The sequence below is a fragment of the Phacochoerus africanus genome, chromosome 7, assembly GCF_016906955.1.
Source record: "Phacochoerus africanus isolate WHEZ1 chromosome 7, ROS_Pafr_v1, whole genome shotgun sequence".
NCBI lineage: Eukaryota > Metazoa > Chordata > Mammalia > Artiodactyla > Suidae > Phacochoerus > Phacochoerus africanus.
Genome location: NC_062550.1, coordinates 98456864 through 98473255, shown reverse-complemented (window position 1 = coordinate 98473255; position 16392 = coordinate 98456864). Strand labels below are relative to the sequence as shown.

Genomic DNA, 16392 nt, shown 5'->3' with positions numbered 1-16392 from the left:
AAATGTATATGGAACCACAAAAGACCCAGAATTGCCAAGCAATTCTGAGGAACAAAAACCAGGCAAGAGGCATCATAACTCTCTCAGACTTTGGGCAATATCACAAAGCTACAGTCATCAAGACAGTGTGGTACTGGTACCAAAACAGACATACAGACCAATGGAACAGAACAGAACCCAGAAATAAACCCAGGCACACATGGTCGATTAATCTTTGACAAAGGAGGCAAGAACATAAAATGGGACAAAACAGTCTCTTCAGCAAGTTTTGCTGGGAAACCTGGACAGCTGCATGCAAATCAATGAAACTAGAATACATCCTCACACCATACACAAAAACAAACTCAAAATGGCTTAAAGACTTAAATATAAGACAAGACAACATCAAACTCCTGGAAGAGAACATAGGCAAAACATTCTCTGACATCAACCTTACAAATGTTTTCTCAGGTCAGTCTCCCAAAGCAGCAGAAATAAAAGCAATAATAAATCAATAGGGCCTAATCAAACTAACAAGCTTTTGCACAGCAAACAAAACCAAAAAGAAAACAAAAAGACAGCTTACAGAAGGGGAAAAAATAGTTACAAATGATGCAACAGACAAAGGCTTAATCTCTAAAGTATACAAACAACTTATACAACTCAACATTGAAAAAGCCAGCAACCCAATTGAAAAATGGGCAAAAGACCTGAATAGACATTTCTCCAAGGAAGATATACAGATGGCCAACAATCACATGAATAAATGTTCAATATCACTGATTTTTAGAGAAATGAAAATCAAAACTACCACGAGATACCACCTCACACCAGTCAGAGTGGCCATCATTAATAAGTCCACAAATAACAAATGCTGGAGTGGGTGTGGAGAAAAGGGAACCCTCCTGCACTGTTGCTGGGAATGGAACCTGGTACGATCACTATGGAGAACAGCATGGAGGTATCTTAGAAAACTACACATAGAACTACCATATGACCCATAAATCCCACTCTTGGGCATAAATCCGGACAAAACTTTTCTTAAAAAAGACGCATGCACCCGCATGTTCATTGCAGTGCTAATCACAATAGCCCAAACATGGAAACAACCCAAATGTCTGCTGACAGATGACTGGATTAGGAAGAGGTGGTATATATACACAATGGAATACTACTCAGCCATATAAAAGAACAAAATAATGCCATTTGTGGCAACATGGATGGAACTAGAGACTCTCATACTGAGTGAAGTAAGTCAGAAAGAAAAAGACAAATACCATATATATCACTTATAATCAGAATCTAATACATGGCACAAATGAACCTTTCCACAGAAAAGACAATCATGGATTTGGAGAATAGACTTGTGGTTGCCAAGGGGGAGGGGGAGGGAGTAGGATGGATGGGGAGCTTGGGGTTAAGAGATGCAGACTATTGCCTTTGGAATGGATTATCAATGAGATCCTGCTGGGTAGCACTGGGAACTATGTCTGGTCACTTATGATGGAGCATGATATTGTGAGAAAAATGAATGTATACATGTATGTGTAACTGGGTCACCATGCTGTACAGTAGAAAATTGACAGAACATTGTAAACCAGTGCTAATGGAAAAAATAAAATCATTATATAATAATAATAATAATAAAGTTTGGTGTGTGGCATGTAGTTACTCTCCAGTATATTCTCAATAGTTCCATAAATCTAAAATGGTTCTAAACAATAAAGTGTATTAAATACATGCATTAAGTCAAGTCCTTTTTATCTGCATGTGAGCTTTTTCTTTTATTTGGAAAATAAAGTTTTATCCATCATATTATATCTTCTCTTATATTTTCAGCAATAACAAAGGTTCTCAAAGTATTATCCTTAGGCAGCAGTAGCAACAATTGAGAATTTATTAGAAATGCAAATTCTTGGATCCCATTTCAGATCTACTGGATCACAAATTCTGAAGCTGAAATAATACGTGTTTTATCAAGCTCCTCAGGTGATTCTAATACATGCTTAATTTGAGAACCATTATCCTATAATATTAACTACATATCTTGAGTAAAAATAACCTGAAAAAGTAACCTCATTATTTAGGGATTCAAACATTTTAGGACTAAGTACTCAGATAAAACAAATGTTCATTAAGAGACCAATAATCATAGGTTAATCATCTGCAAATTTGATAAGCAATGATTCCATACTATAAAACATTATGGGAGAATTTCCATGATAAGACTGCAAGTTAAATGTTATGCTCTCACTTATGAATCAGAAAAAAAATGGATTAGACAAATTAAATGACTTGGTCAAAGTCATACGGCTGCGGTTAAAATCATAGGTGTATATCCAAAGAGTTATAAAATTCTAAAGTATGGGCACTTTCCTCTATACCATTTGCTTTCCATTAAAAAGAAAAATTGAATACATTACACAGTCAAAAATTGATGAACCAGACTTCAAATCTTGACTTAATCACTTTTTTTGCTCTTTGATTTTGTCATTGAAATCATTGACTCTCAATTTCCTCATATTTGAAATAAGGCTGATAATATTTGCTTATTCTACACTTTTCTTATAAATATTAAGTTAATGCATGGTGATACATGTTAAACATTAAAGACAATTGGAAAAGGCTGTTATATTTCTGACTCCTTTACCAGATTTTATTACTGTCATGTTAATGGGACTTTTGGCAAAGATACTTTGTCTCAGTTTCTTACAAATATGAAGACTCATGAAGTATAAACAAAGGGTAAAAATAGAAGAAAAAGAAGCACATGTTAGATACATTTCAATTCTTTTTTTAGATAGAGGAGAGTCTGATGAGATGTGTAGCCTGACATTACACAGGCCCATGTGCATGGATAATCCAAAAATTTCAAATGAGATAACAAATTAAGCTGGTTCTGTGTAATGTGGAGGAAGAAAAAGAATACGTAATTATCTGTCACATAGATTTTTAAATACTTCAAAGTCAATTTAGATGTAGATGTAATACATTTCTTGTACTAAAAGCAGGATAATACAGAAACTGAGGAGGGTTCTAAGTAAATAAAGTAATTACAAGCTAATCACCTTAATTCATACAAAGCACAAGACATTCAAGAGCAGAGATTAGAACTGATCCTATGCAAATTATTTTTGGATGACTTACAAGAGATTCATAGTCAAGAGCCAGTGAATAATACAAGCTGGCATTTTGGACTCATGAATTCAAATTTAAGCATGAAAATCATACTGTGATTCTAACATACTTAATGCAGTTTTTCGATAAAATGAGCTTTAGAGAGATTATCTCAGCTTTTGAAATCACTCTCTTTCACTCTTAAGCAAAAAACAAAACAAAACAAAACTTTAACTTGTAACATAACAGAAATAGGTTATAGTATGCTTCAAAGATATACTTCCAGAATGTTCCAGAAATAACCTGTCTGCCATGACCATCTCAAGACATACTTTACAGGTGCACCAGTCAGGATTCTGTCAGGGAGGCAGAACCTCTAGGTGTGATGCCGAGTAAGTGATTTATTATAAAGGTTAAACCTCACCCCATTAGTGGAGCCTGGTGGAGAACTCCACAAAAAGTTGTTTCTTTTCAGTCTGAAAGTGGTCCTAAAGTCACTGCAGGGCGGCAGGGCCAGGAGAAAGGAAGAAAAGCTTAGACATTCCAAGGAAAACCCAGAAAAACTATAACTCACAAGGGCAAACAGGAACTACCGCAGTCTTTCCACAAACCACTGCTCTGTGGATCTGGGCGATGTGCAGAAGCAGCCAGTGATTTCACCACAGAACTGCCCCTTTATCTGGCCCAGCACTCACAGAAGATGAAGGAGCTGAGGGCCTGCTAACTGTCCCACAACACCAAGACAAGCCAGCCTATCAGCACAGTTGGGCAAGCTTTAGTGGTTCCTGGAGTCCAACGCTGACCTTCAGAACACAATAGGTACTGCTTGGCTTCTGCCTTCCAAACTGTATGCATTTTCCCCTTGTAGTTAACCCTCATCCAGATTTATGCAGAGAAGGAAATTCTGGAAAACAGTCCCAGCTTAAAACTTGACAGTATAAAACCACCTTAACAAGATTTTTTGATGAATCCCTCCCAAGTAATGGAGGGTCTAAGGCTAAAATAGGCAGTGAAATAATGCCACAGCCTTTACTCAGAATTAAAGGGTCCAGCATCAGAATGTCAACTCCAGCATTTCCTAGTTGTATGACGTCTTCGAAAAGTTGTGTGACTTCTTCAAAACGTTACTTAAACATTTCTGAGACTATTTCCTCATCTGTTACGGTTAAATGAGATAATGTAACTAACCACCTAACAGGGTTTCTGACTCACAGTAAGTGCTTAATAAATAGGAACTATTACTCAGGTAATTGATACCCAAGCTAGGCCTTGAAATATGGGACACATGAATTTTATCCAGAACTTTATTTTCAACTTTAAGCTATGCATGACTTGGCATTCACCCAAAGATTTAATTGAACTATAAAAACAAAGTAATCTGGGGCCTATTCTATATAATTAATCAAAAATTGACCACATGCTCTTTTCCATTAATGAGAAAGCTATCACAGAAATAAACTGCTATTTAGTTTACAGTTAAAATCAAGGACATAAAGGTGCTAAATAATCCAGAAGAAAAAAACTTGTATAAAACCATCATCTTTAATCATGCCTAAGAATTACAATCAGAAAAAAAAAAACATCATCTTCTGGGATGACTGATGGAGGTTCATTAATTATCCCCGATTTCCTTTGTGTAAATCAGAATGGGATAAAATATTTGAGGATTTCTATTTATACCATTATCATTAACCTTTGTCTTCAGGGTATACGCTTCCTAACTTTGAATACAAGGGTGAAAACTTTAATGAATATTCATATGTGCCCTTGCCTTTTACAACTGTTTTTTTAACACGTGCCTTTTCCTTATGGACTTACTCTTGCAACTGTGTTTCAAAAAGTGCTTCTGTTGTGCTTTTCAGTCACTTCAGAGAGGAAAATTATGATTGTTTTTGATCACTAGTGGGTACTAGAACTGTGCTAGGAATTTTACTCAATTTCATTTAATCCTACAGGAAAATTGAAATATATAAATATATTCACACTCATGATTCCCTGGTTCATTATGCTGTCTATGATCAAGAAATCTACAGTTTTGCCCATAATCTGTAATTGCATCAGCAATTCCACAGCATGAAAACCAAAGAAAGAACAAAACTATGCAATCAGGAACTCTGAACCAGAACTGGGAAGATTACAGAAATGAAAGTGCTAGACCTCGTCTGCTGAATATTTTTTATATAGTGCAGCACAGTACTTTGCATATTTTGCATTTAATCAGAACAATTTGATGACAATAACCTAGGGAGACAAACAAGAAATATCACCTGCAAAGAAAAAAAAAATCATATCACACAAATAAAAAGAGGCAGCTTTTCACAGATCCTAATATCAGAGAAAAGAGGGGAACCTACTCTATATTCTGGGAAATCAATATCATCTCAAGTTACTTTGAACTAGATAAGATTTTTTAAAAGCCCGGAAATTGTCCAGGGGCTGACTATTCATTTATCTTTGTTAATAGTATAATTGACTGATTTTGTCAATACTTTTGCATTGAATCCCGTGTCTTTGTAACGAGTGTTAAGTTCCCTTGAATTTTTATGTCCTCTTTTAATTTGCCTTTCCAGACCATAACATCAGTACCCTAGTATTGCATGATACTGAAAGATTATGGAAAAAGTCTTTTTGAATAGTAAAGCTGGTGCTAAATCACACTAATCCATACATTTGAACGACAATAGGCTTCTCCAATATCACAGTCCGTAAAATCAAAGTAGTGATTTTGTAACCAGGGTGTCCCCCCTGATTTTGTAACCACTGTGTCCACCTGGTTAGTACCTCTGTCTGCGCACCCTCCCCCGACTCAGGCATCACCCACACCCAGGCTTCCTTGCCAGGCCAGCCCGCAGGACCACCAGCTCTGAGTCCAGTTATCCACCCCCCACAACAGCCTAGCCTCCCCTCAAAGGCCATGGGACGAAAGGAACTCAGCCTCCCAAAGCCAGCACTCTGCTTACTCGGCCTGGGGCCAAAAGATTTGGGGTATCATTGCCTCAGAGGAGCCCCTCTCCCAGCATAGTTTGGGCTCCATGACCTACACTGTCCTGGGCGGGGTTGGGAGTGGTGCGATACAAGTAGTTCCTCTCCTCACCCTTAATAAACGGTCTATATGCCCCCCCCCAACACACACACACACACACACACACACACACACACACAAATGGCTGTGGAGTTAAGCGACGAGTTATGTAGAGCAGAAATTTATTCAAAGATAAGACTATTACCTTTTTGTAACTTATTTAGACAGAGAGTATTGTTACTGGATCATTGGGCAAGATATTTCTTTAGATTTTCTTTATTTTGAGGTGATTTTTGACTACTTTTGGGTTATCAGCCCAAATGAAACTTCCAACCTATATCTCATTGTGAAAACAGTATTTTTTGATATCCTGTTTTCAAAGGGGGGGCTTATGGATAGATTTTTTTTCCTGTGGTTTCAAACACGGCATATTTTTATTTATGTATTAGCAAGATAAAAATCAATTGTAAGTTATCATTTGGGCTATGTGTCAAGGACAGTTTCTATTTAGATGATAGTATATTTCCGATGAATATTGAAAAAAATGTACAGAATGGTCACTGTATTCTTGAAATACTCAACAATACTTGCAGTTGGTGATGATACTTAAGTAGGGGTTTAAGAAGATTTGGCCAATGAATGGGCTTTTATTAACTTTAATAAATAGTCATTTAATAAATGTGTTGTCATCATTTGTGATGTACTCAGTAACTTTTTGTGTATCAGAGTAAGAATGGGAGTTTCATAAGGGCAGAAACAAAAATTTACATACGAATACATATCAATAAACTTTTGAAACCCCTACTATAGGTCAAGAAATGTGAAAGAGCTAAACTTTAAAGATGTTGCTAATTTTAAACTTGCACGATTCTAAGGAAAACTTGTTAATGATTTTATAAATACTAATTAATTGAAAAATTGTGTAGTGAACACTTATGTAATGCTGGAAACTGTGGTTACACACATGAAAGTTAAGTAATATTTGTGGCTATGTGGTAGGCAAAAAATTGTCTCCTAGAGGGTCAAAATCCTAATCTTCAGAACTTCTGAATGTATTATGTTATACTGCAAAGGGAAATTAAGGTGACAGATGTAATTAAAATTTCTAATGAGTTTATTCTAAATAGGGAGATTTTCCTGGATGAAATTACCACAAAAGTCCTTAAATCTGGAAAAGAGAGGCAGAAAAATCAGTATCAGCGTGATACAATGTGAAAAAAAGGCTAATCAGCCAACGCTGGCTTTGAAGATAAACCACATCCCATCCATGAGTCAAAGATATGGGCAGGATTTAGAAGCTGCAAAAAGCAAGGGAACAGACTCTCCCCTAGAACCTCAAGAAAGGGATACAGTTCCACCAGCACATTAGTTTTACCCCACTGCAATTCATTTCAAATGTCTTACTTCCAGAAATATGAGAATAAATTCATGTTAAGCCACTAAATTTATGGTAATTTGTTACAGCAGCAATAGAAACCTAATACAGACTCTATGACACAAATAGGTATTATTAAGGGTAATCATAGCCTACCATGGGATTACAAATCAAAAGTCTGAATTCAGCTCTTGGTAGTGATGGGGGAGGTCAAGAAACGATTTCCCTAAGGAATGATAGATACTGTAGCTAAGTTTTAAGGAATGAACTTGGTGAGAAACAACCATGGGAGAAAGTTATTCCGAGCACAAAGACGACCATATGCAAAAGTTCACAGAAGCAAGAAAACACTTTTTTTGTAGGTGTGGCTCTTTGTAGGTGTGGCTAAAGAAGTTGGGGAAATACACAGGGATGAATGCATGGCTTTCTCTGTATGTTAAGCTAAGGTAGTTGCATTTTTATCCCCTAGGCAGTGTGGAACCAGGATGGGAGAAGTGGATGAGTTCAGAACATTTGTAAGAAGTATGATGAAAATTAGTTTTAATTTCAAGCTTCTAATTAAGTTTAAGTTCCCAGAACTTTTGCAGTAGTGTTCTGATAAACCAACTCGAAAACAAAAACAAACAAAAAACCGGAGTATGTGTAGCATTTGTCTTTTTTGCTGCTTTCTTCTACTGCAGATTATTTTTCCAGTATTCTATAACTGTCTCCAACATAAATATCTTATCTAAATGGTTTGAGCCGACTCCTTTCATAAATATCATCATAGGTGGTTTCCATTCTTTATAATTTTTTTGGACATTCAATATTTCCCCATACAATGGGACTTAATTAAAGCTTTTTTCTGTAAATCCTCTTTCTATCATAACCAGCATACAAATGTTTTTGTTCTAAAGAGAAATAATCTTTAAAATCTTATATGACCATAATATCATAGTGTGTGTAGCTTGGGCATAATTTTCAGTTAAAAAATATTCCGTATTGTTTATTCTTAATACATTCTATAGAGGTGGCATTTTTAAATACAAGTGATAAAATGTTTAATATTTTATACATAGAAAAACTTAGAGTGAAGAGGTCAATAAGGAAATATTAAATCAATTACGTCATACAGGGAATATTAAGAATTTACTACTTAACATGGATTGTGTAATTGCTGAGAACTCAGAGATGAAAAAGAATAATCCCTACTGTCAAGAGATTCACAACCAAGAAAAGTAAAAACATATTTTAAATATATAATTGGCCAGGATTTTTATTTCAATCCATAAGTTGTTCAATTTATAGTTTGCAGAAGAAATTAAAATTGTAGAAAGCCTTAAATACAACTTCAGTTAAATGTGGAAAACTCAAAATTTGTGAGGTCTACACAGTTTTTGGAAATCTTATTTTGCCTTCATATTCCCCTTTTCTTCTATCTCCTTCATAATGTTGTATTGCACTGATGACATATATTTCTTCTTTGGGCAACAGTATATGCCTGCAATGTCAACTGTGTATTTGTGGGCTCTGAGAAGTGCATCAGTGCTTCATCCAAATGAGCCATAGACCACTAAAATGATAACTAATTAGATGCATTTTAATTCCTTTTTAATATTCCTAAGCATTGCCAGAAATTTTTGTCTTAGCATTTTAGGATTTCTGTGAAAGGAGTAAACAAATATATTCCACTTCTGTCTCATAACAATTAATTTTTTAATATATTATATTACATATTATACATATATATACACATATATATGTATACATATATACACACACACATTCTTCTTTATCCATTCATTATTCCACCATATATATATATAGTGTGTGTGTATGTATATATATAAATGTATATATGTGTGTGTGTGTGTATATATATATATATATATATATATAAAATATTCTTCTTTATCTATTCATGTATTGATGGATACTTAGATTGCTTCCATGTCTTAGATGTTATAAATGATTTTGAAAGGAACTTTTGGATGTTTGTATCTTTTCAAATTGGTGGTGTTTTTTTCTTTGGATAAATAAGCAGAAGTAGAATTTCTGGGTCATATAGTAGCTCTATTTTGAGGAATCTCCATACTGTTTTCCATAGTGGTTATGTCAATTTACATACCCACCAACAGTGCAACATGGAGGGGGACGGTTGATGAGGAAGCACACACACACACAAGAGACAACTACTGTATCAATTTTTCATTCTGACCATAAAGGATATATTAAAGGAAGTTACTCAAAAGAGATTGAGAAAGTAAAAAGATTCTCTTTTGCTAGCTTTTTGCCAACATTGATTGAGGATTGATGTGTGTTTTGTATTATGTTAAGTATTAGGAGAAGGAGACCAAGAACATAGTAGATAATATTTGCTGCGTAAATATACAAATGAAATTATTGATCCCGCTCTTGAGAATAGTACCACCGCATACAACGGATATGCACAAAATAACAATAATATGGACCCCTGATAAAAATTGAGTCCAAAAAATGCACAAAAAGGAATATGGACAACAATCAAAAGAATAAAATTACTTTTCCCTGAGAGGGGCCAACATTTCAGCATACTCTTGTGTACAACCAAAGCCATACTAGATTCTCGAATTTGAGAATGAACTCAAATAGCAATATAAAGAAGTCCTTAAGCTTCAGTAAGCAATTAGGTTTTTTTTAATTCTTGAAACTTCACTTGATAATAAGAGTAATAATATCAAACTTCATTTGATTAATTAGAAATAACTATAAATTTCACTTATAAATAGCTTATAAAGAGGCCTATGAGGGACTCTAACACTGAGGCATAGTCTGAAAATAAGACTAAAACAAGGTTATCAGTTCAAAAAAAAAAAAAGATGGTTTAAAGTTCAAATTTCTAGGCCTCACCTGCTATGATTCCAAAGAAATATTGTATTTTTATTAAACGTTCAAATTATATTGACCTGGACCCCATATCCTTGATTTCCAGAACTTTAGACTCCCCACTCCTACCACCTCTGCCAGCATATGTTTCCCATAATTTAATATTCTCAATATCTCTCCTATTCTGGTCTGGCTCCTATAATATTGCATATATAGCCTATCACTGCTCCTGAGCATAAGCCACCCACAATGGTAACAGGAGCTGCAGCCACCTCCTGTTAGCCTCTCTCCTTTGCTTAGCTTTCCTGAATTTTTCAACATAGACCTGGGAGCAATCCTTTCCCAACAGGAATAATAAGACAAAGAGCCACTTCCTCAAGGGAAAAGTAGATCCTCCCTACAAAGGGATTCTTTCCTTAGGGTTCCTCCAGGACAACCCCATTATACTGTTTTAATAGCCCAATAGCAAAGAATTTTTTTTTTTATTTAGTCTAAATCTAGGGAATTGGTAGTACAGTTTATGTTGATAACAAAAGGCCATCCAGTTTCTTTTCAGTTTCCCTTTTCATTCAAAGTTAAAAGGATGGAACTAGATTTTCCTGTCTCTGCAGTTTCTCTTTCTAAACCACTATGAGCAATATACATAGCAAAAATACACAACTTAACTTCTCAAGAGCAAAAATAAGTAATAAAGTCACAGGGAATTTTAAACCCACACTTTCAAAATAAATATATGTTTAAATGAAATAAGCTTTGAAGATAAAAAACTAAACTATACATTCTTCCCTCAGTATCTAATGGGGATTGGTTCAAGGACCTGCCAGGGATACCAACATCCCAGGATGTCAAATACGATAATGAGACCTCCACATCCTTGGGTTCCAGAATCTGCAGATTCAACCAACAGCAGCTGATAAATGTACAAGATCCACGTTGGTTGAATCTGAAGATGTAGAACCTACCAATAGGGGGGACAACTCTATAAACAAACAGAGTAGTTTAACATATTGGACACTTCTAATTTCAAACAACTGTTTCAGTTGAAGATATTTAATTTTCATTTCTATAATTTAAAGGACCACAAATATTATGTGTTCGTTCTTTGTTTTGTTGCAGCAAGTAACATTGCATTTGCTTCTCAAAACAGCCTAAAGATAAATTGAAAACTCAAATTCTTGAAATTGCTTTCCATCTTAAAAGACAGTTTTATATTTTCATATTATTGAGACTTCCTTAAAGTTTGTAGGCTCCAGATTCAATTACAACCAGTAACTGGATACTGAAAGCAAATTCAAAATGAGTCCTAGAGCCAGACTTTGTATCTAAGAGGATAGGGGAAGTTCAAAAGCATTAAGCATAAGAAGGGACAAAAATGTATGAGTAGGAATCCAATCATGTGCAGATTTAATGTGACTTAACAGCAACTCAGCAGATGAAGAATTAGGAAATATAGATGGAACTGCAATGTCAGAATATAAGGTAGGTTCTTAATCAGAATATACTAATAGATGGAACAGAATCATGATTACAGGCAATTCAGTCATTATGGCCAGAGAGGGATTAACCACAAATTTGGTGTGATGCTTTGATATCCTAAGTTTTGACTGGTTTCAGATCCATACCTGAAGCTTAACCCATGGGCAGAGATTCTGCAGTAGGGCAAGAACGCAAGGAAGATCAAGAATCTAATGTACCTTCTAATGTGCACATTCTGATTTAGAAGTCAAAGTCTTCTACTTATTTTCAAGAGCTTCAACAACATATTCCAAGTATAAATTTTCCTATAGTTTAGGTTTAATAAGTGCTATTAATATGTATCTTCTAAATCATCTTCTTACATTAAAATGGGCCCTTATTAGATTTAGAATTATTATTTAAGGTCATGACATTAGTTTCCGTACTTCCTTGCTCTAGGAGTACTATAAATGCAATTTTCTGGGATATACCAAGCTGTGAAACTCAGGCAGAAGGTTTCACTGTAGCCCAGGGTAGAAATGTGAGTTCGTTCATAGCAGTCAACCTAATTATCTTTTATTTTTATCCTTCCTATCAAAAGGCCACATTCATACCTTTAAAAAAGCTTATTAAAATAGACTTCTTACATTTACATATTTCAGTAATACTGTACATACTGTGAAAAAGCCAGCAAGATTACTGTAGCTCCTGTTGAAATTAACTGCTTTTTTAAACAAATATGTCAAAAAAATATTTCCTTTAGGTTGAAAAGCCTGATCCTTGTTGCCTCTTACTTTTCAACTTTTATCTAGTGGCAACTAACATTTGTGCTGCAGTCGGCCAACAAGTACCTACTGTCCACCCCGGGTCATGGTCACCCATAGCACGGGGCAGCAAGGAGAGCACAAATCAATGGAATTTAAGAGAACCTACAAATCTCATTAAATCAAAAGCATCAGAATATGTCCCAATCAAAACTAGGTGGCCCAATACAGAAAATGGCATGTGGAGAAGAGTGAAAATACATTATCATCTGGGAAAATAATAAACCAGATCAGAGACAAGGAAATGTTCTCCTCACAAAAACAGCTAGCAGTTTGCTCCCAGTTGTCAATCCGACGATCTAAATTTAACTAAGGAAACAATAGGTCAATCAAAGGAACAGGGCAGTAGGCATCTAGTCAGCACTGAAGTTTAGGGGAAAAAAGTCACTATGGAAATATCGTCTTTGCCCTTTCAAATGCCATCTAGAGAAATTGGACAGCAGATTAAATATTCTGATCCCAGTAGCCAGCCAACACCTCTGTGAAACTAGCTAAATGGAATGTTATTAAACACGCACATCCTTTCTGACTCCCTTTTTTGCTGACAGTGTGGTCTAGGAAACCTGGGTGATATTTGTGGCAGCGCTACATGTTTTGAATATTCACCCTTTGTTTGTTTATTGCAATCATTTCCTGTATTAAAATAGTCTTAAATAGTTTAATGCTGGAATTTCCAATGTTCTAGGTCATGTGTCATGGTTCCTTAAGGTAAAAGACTAAATTCAGATTCCCAGACTCCTGGTTTCAACTCTGATTTGTAGAGTTTAGACATCATTACTTCATTCTTTACAAGACAAAGCTGAACAAACTGAAAATCAATGACTCTTTTTCTTTTTTTTTTTTCCTTTTTTTTTCTTTTTACGGCTGCACTTGCAGCATATGGAATTTCCCAGGTGAGGGGTCAAATGGGAGCTGCAGCTGAGGCCTAGGCCACAGCCACAGCAACACTAGATCCAAGCCACATCTGTGACTTACACCACAGCTTTCAAGAAATACAGGATCCTTTACCCATGAGCGAGGCCAGGGATCAAACCTGCATCCTCGTGGAGACTATGTTGGGTTCTTAACCCAATGAGCCACAAGGGGAACTCCACATGACTCATTGTCAACTGCTAGAGAATCCATGCTTCAAGGTAAACCATCCCACCAAAATCTAGAGAAATAGGCAAAATTAGTGAGACACAGCCAAGATCAGTTAACCTGGAACAGAAGCCACTGGAGCCATAAAATGGGAGGAAAACTTAATGGTAATTTTGGTGAATTTCCTGAAACTGAATGTAGGCTAAAGTGACAATGAAAATCTCCTAGGGAGTGGACTTAAGGGAGGCCTCACATTCATGGGAATTACTTCCAGAAAATCCACTTCTCAGTGTGAAGCTCTGAGTAAGATCCCATTCTAGATCTTTATGAAATATACCTAGAGTTTTTCCAAAACAAAGGCTTATCATCCAGAGAAAAGACACTATCAGACTCTTCATAGCTCAGGGGAGGGCATTTCTCCAACCTGGACCTATTTTTAATAAGGAAGAAAGTCTAAAATAACACGTGGAAGCCCCGATCTAGAGACACAGGACACATAAATGACCGTGATTAAGCTGTAAAATTAGAGAATGCTTCTCTTCCTTGATACCTTACCATCACACAAAGAGCACTCTAATGTAATAATTAGTTTTACATATAACCATAAAAATCGGGCTTTTCTTTTTCTAACTTAACATTCTTCCATTCCCTTATTTTAGTTATGACTCTCTATGCCTCTATTTACCTGTTAATGCAGGCAATAAAATCTGCTCCTCTGAAAGACACTATAACTTGCCCACCCATCAGCCACTATGAGTTATATTCTTGATTAATATAACTCTGACTCTATTCAGATATCAAGCAGCAGTGTTCTATCCCAGATGACATCTTTTGATTGACGGAATCCTATTCCCATTCACCAGTTAGTAATTGGCATAGCATGTGAGATGCATATATGACCCAGTTTTGTTCAAAGGATCCTCATAGGACAGATGTTAGAGATTTCTGGAAAAGATTTCACTCCCTGATGAAGACAGAATAATAGCATAAGAGAGTAAGTGGCAGAACAAGTTTAAGAGTGAAAACCTTTTCTTTCCTCCTGTTTTTGAGGACAGTTGTATGATGATGTGATTCTTAGAGTTACAACAGCCACCTTACCACCACGCATGATGGAAAGACCAGGAGAATAACAAGTACACAGGTATGCTCACAGAATGAAGCATCATTAATTTACTAAACCATGCTTGGAACCACCTTCCTCCAGATCCACTGTTCCAGGAAAAAACAAACCCCTTCCGTGAAATCCAGTTCCAGTTGGTTTCCTTGCATCTAAAATAATTCTTACTGAAAGACTTAGAGAGATTTGTATCAGGACTGAATAAGATGACAAACTGCTCCCCTACTCTCACCCCTGCCATGGCTTTCTATCTCACTCAGAGTGAAAGCCAATGTTCATGAGAGTTCTCCACTCCCTATATCTCACCATTAAATCTGATCTAATCACCTGCTGCTTTTTCGTTGCTTCCTCTGCTCCAGCCTTTCTGACTTCCTCGCTGTGCCTTCCAAACCCAAGGAAAGCTCCTTTCTAAGGATCTTTGTTGTTTCTACTGCACATAGTTATCTTACTCCAAATGGTCCCTTAACTAATTTCCAAACTATGCCTCTTTATTCAGACCTCACCTTCTCAACAATGCCCTCCTGGGTACCCCACCAATATGCTTGATCTCCCTTATCCTGTTCTACAATTTTATCTTTCCCCTTAGCATATAATTTATTTATTATGAACACTATATATCATCTAAATACATGCTAAAATGGATCTATATGAGGGCAAGAGTCTTTCTCTTTCTTTGTTTAGTCATGGATCTCAAGGACCCAAAGCATCACCTGGCATAAGGTTGGTGCTTCATAGACGTGTATTAAATTAATGATGAACACATGAAAATTTTGAAAATGCCCAACACATTCAAGCTATTTAGTAATCTTCCCTTAATCACTGTACATTTTCCAGTTTATTCTTGCCTTTGATATGGTTAAAGCATGCAGTAGGATCCCCCTCACTGTTTTATATGGGCATACCCTATTTCTCCCTTTAACTTCTCTTTTTACCCATGGTTTTTGTTTTTATTTTTGTTTTCTGTATGTAGCACTGCCATACCATTGCTTCTCCTGATTCTCCTCTTTACATGCCCAAAGAGCATTATTCTTATTCATTTAACAAATATTTTCGGTGGGCCAGGTACTATGCTAAGTTTTAGATTTTCAAAGAAAAGGAATACAGAGTCTAATTTAACTGTTACTCTCTTATGTATTCTCTCATATGCTGATATAGTTCGAACAGTGCATTTGTGATCTAATGTGACAAATAAGTAAAGGTTTTTGCACAACATACCCAGGTCAAGGGCGAAATGTGTGTGATTGACACTGGTCAAGAAAACAAGTAGACTGAGCATGCTGAACAATGAACTACAGAGGGAAAGGTCAGGAGAATTGTACCATGAATTATTATACAATTTTCAATTATTGCACAAAATTCCACGGCTATGCCACTAAGAAGTTAGAAGGACAGAGGTCTTTTCAGAACATAAAGGAAGTTGGAGTAGGAGTAAAGAAGAGTATAGACATTACAAATTTATAGAAAACAGAATATTTTGGCCAAGGATATAATATGTTTTTAATGAACCTACTCTCCCAGGGAAGTTACAAAATGTGGTACATATTTTACATATTTGCTCCAAAATATTAAAAAAAATTAC

The 16392-nt window shown here is 35.8% G+C and overlaps 1 long non-coding RNA gene across 1 annotated transcript in view; it reads right to left on the bottom strand.

Annotated features, from left to right (window-relative positions):
* LOC125131856 (uncharacterized) overlaps positions 1 to 3720 on the bottom strand; it is an 85509-nt gene extending 81789 nt beyond the window's left edge. Inside the window, exon 1 of the long non-coding RNA XR_007136039.1 lies at positions 3671 to 3720. This is a non-coding gene — a long non-coding RNA (uncharacterized LOC125131856). The remainder of the gene's footprint in view (positions 1 to 3670) is intronic.
* Positions 3721 to 16392: the final 12672 nt, after the last annotated feature.